At 48.7% G+C, this 6000-nt stretch overlaps 1 protein-coding gene across 1 annotated transcript in view; it reads left to right on the top strand.

Annotated features, from left to right (window-relative positions):
• Positions 1-962: 962 nt before the first annotated feature.
• RNF13 (ring finger protein 13) overlaps positions 963-6000 on the top strand; it is a 47685-nt gene continuing 42647 nt past the window's right edge. The window contains exon 1 of the mRNA XM_072143046.1: positions 963-1118. The gene's annotated coding sequence lies outside the window, so the exon portion shown is untranslated. The remainder of the gene's footprint in view (positions 1119-6000) is intronic.

The following is a 6000-nucleotide window of genomic DNA, read 5'->3' as shown; positions in this document are numbered from 1 at the left end:
AATCGCAAATACGCCACCTCTAGCCATGTGGTCGTGCAGGGGGTGTAGTGGGGTGCGCCCACTGCTGGAAGGGGCTGTCATGGTGCTTTCCCGCCTCGTGCCTGCGTTCTTTTGCAAAACCAGCGAGCTTTCTTTCGCTGGTTTTTCTGCAAAACTACACAAGGTCCAACTGCTATCAACTACCCCGTTTTGCTGCAGGTGGTGCTGCCCGAGGCAAGAGGCTCAACTCACCTCATGGCTGGTGCACCCCTGGGAGAAATATGCAAATATACACAAATGTCCTAAGTTCAATGCTTCTCTGCTGCAGCGCACTACATTGAGTGGGGGCACAATGTGATGGGGGCATAATTAGAGGGGTCACAGTATGAGTGGGGCACACAGTGTGGTGGTGGGGGGGTCATACTAAGAGGGGCCTCAGTATGAGTGGGGGCACAATGTGAGGGGGGTCATAATAAGAAGGGTCACAGTATGAGTGGGGGCACAATGTGAGGGGAGGGGGGGTCATAATTAGAGGGGCCACAGTATAAGTGGGGGTACAATGTGAGGGGCATTACAAAAAGGTATTGGCACAGAAATAGGGAGGTAGATTATAAGTGTGGGCTACAGTAAAGAATTATATGAGGGAGGGCATTATATGTTTGTGGGCCACATTAGGGGCTGTTATATATGTGTCCACGGGGGCATTATACAGTTTAGGGGGGCACAGGACTGGAGGCATTATACAGGGTAGGAAGGGGTATAAGGGAGTGACTTTGTGTAGAATAACTTTCCGCAGCGCTACGTGAACACGTTCCGCCCCAGCAGGATGGATGACAGTGCTGCCCCCTAGCGGTGCAGCGCGGTGCCCGCACTGTCCCCTCCGGTCAACCCTCCCCACCGGCAATCCATGCCGCTCAGTCACATGCACAACAGGATCTTCTTTACAGCAATTTGTTACTGACAGATATTGTGACCAATCAGCGGCTCGTAGTTCCTCCCTCCAGCCAATCAGTGCAGGCACCGAGCGAGTCATTCCCACATCTCTGCTTGCTGTGGGCCGAGCGGAGGTGGCTCCGAGGAATGAGCGGTGGGCTGGAGAGGGGCTGTCTGCACGCTGCAGGTCTCCATAAAGCCAGCAGGTAACCTTTCCCGGTGTGCGCGGCCTGCCATCCCTGGCCGGACCCTGTGTGTGGTGCCCTGAGGCTGCGGAGCTGGGCGTGACACCGCGCTGCCCCCTTATACGTGTCCTCTGTGTGCCCCCTGTCACCACACACTGCCGCACTGTGTGATCAGTGTCCTGACAGTGACGCCATCCACTGACTACTGTGGGTCAAAGAGCTCGCACTCTGTGCAGTCACGTGATCGCCGCACTGACAGTCAGCTGATCCGTATGATCCTGCTGTCATGGAGAAGAGTCACAGCCTGGACCCTGGAAAGTTTCTGTCCTGTGTAGGTTATTACTACCTGGACGTGAGATCCCTATGATAACACTGACGGTCAGTGTCACATGACTGTGCTAAGTGTCCCCAATGCATCACACCTGTCAGCTAAAAAACAGGACTAGCTTTACATACTAATGGGAACCTGTCCCTCGCCCTCTGCCACCAATGTCACTGTCAGAGTCATTGAGGTAGCAGAACATACTGATCAGCTCTGCCACACTGTGCTACTTAGCGGTCCAATCGCCCTTCATATCGTGCAGCGTAGTGATGTGTCGTTTGCGAAAGAGGTGAGCCGACTCTCCCATCACTCACTTAACCTCGCCTCTAACCGGCTCACCACGCCCCCTTTAACGCGATACAATTAGGTTAAAAGTGGAGCGGCATGGGGTGGTTGACTGGCCTGCGGCTCCCTATTATATGTTTAATAGGGAGCAGTTCAGGAACCAGAAGAGCCGGCTCTTCTTAGTGAGCGGAGCCTAATGAGCCAGCTCACTAAGAAGAGCCGGAATTCCCATCACTAGCGTAGCACTTTGGTTTATTCATGAGGGGGCGTCCAGGGAGCGGTGACTGCAGCATCAAGCCTGGTGCACGCTTCAGTCACTGCCGGCATGTAGCATGGAAGGGGCGGAGAGACAGAAGAGAGAGGACGGCCCCCTCATGAATACGCCGGACCACTGCACGATATGGTCGGCGATTGGATCGCTAAGTGCCACAGTGTGGCAGCGCTTATCCGTATGTTCTGCTACCTCAATGATTTTGACAGTGACATTATTGGAAAGGGGCGAGGGACAGTTTCTCATTAGTACGTAAAGCTAGTCCTGTTTTTTAGGTGACAGGTTTTCTTTAAGGGGTCGGGATGAGGCAATAGATAAGGTATTGGCATCCCTCTGGCCCACCAGGGAGCTGCTAAATGTATGGATATCTAGGAATACTGCGGAATGAATAGACAGAAGACCATATACATTACAATCCACTAGTTTGATCATAAATGGGGGATCTCTCGACTCCCCTTTCATCTTTGTGTCTCTATGGGATAAGTAGCTGCCATATATCACCACGTCTTGTCTATACTCACCCAAGCTGTGCTATGGTAGGTGTAGGGGCAGCTGATTCTGCTATATATGCATAACCACAGGCTATGCTGGGAATGTATGATAGATGTGGGTCCTTCCTCCGGAGCAGAGTCCCCACTCCCCCTTATTCTGTCTGCAGGTTAAGCACCTGTATCCACTTCAATGGAAGTATGCCTTATGCCTTAAGATGCGGAGTATCCAGCATACCCCAGACACGGCCCTGCTGTAATGTCCTATGCACACAACCGTTAGAGACACTTATATAAAGCCACAAATTTGCGGTCAGTTATGTCCCTATGGCACCTGAGCTCGGTACGGTGAGCACAAGGTGTGCCCGCACAAAAGATAGCCTGCTCTACCTTTAGCCGTAAGTACGGCCGTGCGGTGTGATCTCCTATGCAGAGGGGAGCGGTGAGCAGTGTACCGACTTGTGCTTGTCCGTGTGAATGTACCCGAGGTGAAACTTGCTTATCAAGCTTTTACGTTACTTGTCTTTATATAGTCTTCATGTAGTGTTGGTAATAAACTACTGTTAGCAACTTTGAATCAACTTTTAAAATTATGCTAATGAGCTACTGGAGGTGTTTCCAGACCCTCTCCATGCTGCAGTTTCACAGGCCAGGAACTGTGTGTTAAAGGGAACCTACCACCCCAATTCTACCTACAAAGGTAGAAGGGGTGGTAGGTGGATGGATGGGACGTGAGGATAGCCCTTTTTTGGGCTAATCCCCACGTCCCGGGTGTCTTTTAGAAAACTTTATTGCAGGTATATGCAAATTTTTTATGCGGCTACTGGGGCGTGGAGTAGCTGGACATGAGGCTACTAGTCGCAGCTACTCCACGCCCCAGTAGCCACATTACTCCGCCTACCAGGTAATCTTCGGCGCGCAGCTCCTGGTAGCTGCATGCCCTAGTCCGGGTACCCTGCGTTCTGCACATGCGCAGAACGCCGGCCTTCGGCTGCGCGGCCGCGGCTCTGGGGCCGGAACTACTGCGCATGCGCAGTACCCGGGGGACTCGGACGAGGGCGCGCAGCTACCAGGAGCTGCGCGCCGAAGATTACCTGGTAGGCGGAGTAACGCCCCAGTAGCCTCGACTAGTAGCCTCATGTCCAGCTACTCCACGGCCCAGTAGCCGCATAAAAAAATTAGCATATACCTGCAATAAAGTTTTCTAAAAGACACCCGGGACGTGAGGATTAGCCCAAAAAAGGGCTATCCTCACGTCCCATCCATCCACCTACCACCCCTTCTACCTTTATAGGTAGAATCGGGGTGGTAGGTGCCCTTTAAAGCATCCTCTGCAGAAGTGAGATGACGTCGGGTCGAGGGAAAGGGAGCGGTAGTGTAACAGCTTTGAAGCCAGAGCATGGAGGGGCTCTGGTAATGCCCACCCAGAGCCCTTCAGGCTCATTAGAATATCTGATTTTACTGTGACCTATACTGTTTTTCATGAAGAGGTTTCCATTTTTTTGAAAAGTACTTGCCTGGAGGAGATGTAAAACTGAATAAGAAGTTCCTCCAGTGTACCATGACAGCAGCTCCTGTTCGTTCTTTATTTTCTTTTGGGGGGGGGGGCAGTAAATGAGGCTCTCATTAATACTGTGGTACCATCGCTGTCCTCCATGATCATTGGTGCATAAGACATAAGTAGTGATCACCATCCACCTGTGACATGTGCTTTGCAACTTCTTCAGGAGGCGATGAAAAGTAGCCGCCATGCTATTTTTTTTTACTTAAAGGGGTTGTAAAACATGGCTACTTTCTTCCAAAAAACAGCACCACACCTGATCATGGGACTGAACTACTCCAATCGTTCTATTGCAGGAAATCTATAGGACTTCTATATCAATTCACAGTTTGTGTTGCGTTCATTACAAAAATGCTGTAGATTTTACCCCCTACATTACAAAGTCTGCTGTGCAATCCTACTCCATTTGGCTGCTCCCCTAGACTTTGCAGAATTGTAGTCTTGTGTGAACATGCCCTAATAAATGATGGTAGCAGATTATTGGATTGTCAGCTCTTTGTACCACCCAATGCAATCTGTATAGTCCTGAAAGCTGCATCTTTTATTCCTGTGTCCTGATGGAGGAGGCCTGACACAGCCGGTTCTGCAGAGACTGTCAGAATCAATTATGCTGGGCTTGAAGTCTTGCCAGCTTTGTATATGCAGCATCGCAACAGAACATATCATGCTGGTAGTTAACGCCATGTCAAATGTTTCTAAATTTACAGGTTTGCCATGAAAATGTCTTGTAGAAGTGAGCTAATATTTTGAGATTGGAGAGTTTTTGCTAAAACTGGAGCTTCTTTTCCCTGTAAGAATGGTTATTTGTATAGGCTTAATGTATTACATGGCCTTAGTGGCTTGGGGGGTGCCCCCCAGAAAACCCATTGAATATTGGATGCCCCTACACAAATGCTATAAGATGTGACTGTATATAGCTATGAAGCAATATATGGTGAGTGACAAATGGTTGCAAGAGAAGAATGTGGAGCAGAAGTTTATATGTTACACAAGAATTATCTTTCCATTATTTGGCAACATTTAAAGAAACTTGTCCAAGAATTTAGGATTAAAAAAACCAAGCATCCAGGTCCTTATGTACTAAAGAGAGCCTGCCACTCATGTAAGGTCACATTCACACCACCACCATGGGGTCCATGATCTGGCCGCACATTGATGTTTACACCACCTGTTCTCGGTACACATGGTATTTCACCGTACTGCGACTGAGCCGTGATAGAAAATATCGGACATGTCCTATATTTCGGCAGACTTGCAGTGCAGCGGTTCATCTTTTAATGGAGAGGGGTGTTGACTGCTCCCTGTCTACAAAAACGTTTTTAAAAACGCATGCATTTTTTACAATCTGAAAACTAAAAACGGCCCAAAAAGACACCATTGGTGACCTAAGGGTGATGATCAGGGTGTGCAACAAAAGTCCCTAGTGCAGCCCTATAAAAATGTATGTGTCCCATTCTGTATGTGGCACGTCGGACCCCAGCAATATACCCACATATAAAAGCTTCTTTCACAGGTTTGATCGCTGTCTTGTATCTGTAGTTGGGTGACTGCTTTTGGAATATTTGGTATAGGCTGATTAATACATTCCTGGGTGTGTCAGTACTTAGATATTGTTTAGAAGAGCCTGTAAGTAATTTATTTATTTGACATTAAGATGCCCTGGATTCAAGACACACCCAAGAGCACATGAAAGAAGAGATGAAAAATCTATCCTTTTCCAGGCTGTATTGTGCATGAACAGTTTAGAGTAAAGTGTAAAGTTGCCTATATACATTATATTGATGTCTTATAGGTGCTAACAAGTTGGGAAGATCAGTGAGGGCCAGACCTCCAACAATCTGGAGAACGGGGATCCTGTTCTTACTAACGGGTGGAGCAGTAATACAAGCACGTGTCTTGCAGCTCCTTTCAATACCTTGGGAGTAGCTAAACTTGCTAAGCAAAGCGGTCACCCATCTCTAGTACTCCCATTCACT

Source organism: Engystomops pustulosus, chromosome 3, assembly GCF_040894005.1.
Source record: "Engystomops pustulosus chromosome 3, aEngPut4.maternal, whole genome shotgun sequence".
NCBI classification, from domain to species: domain Eukaryota; kingdom Metazoa; phylum Chordata; class Amphibia; order Anura; family Leptodactylidae; genus Engystomops; species Engystomops pustulosus.
Note: the sequence above shows the minus strand (reverse complement) of the source record. Positions and strands in the feature narration are given on the sequence as shown.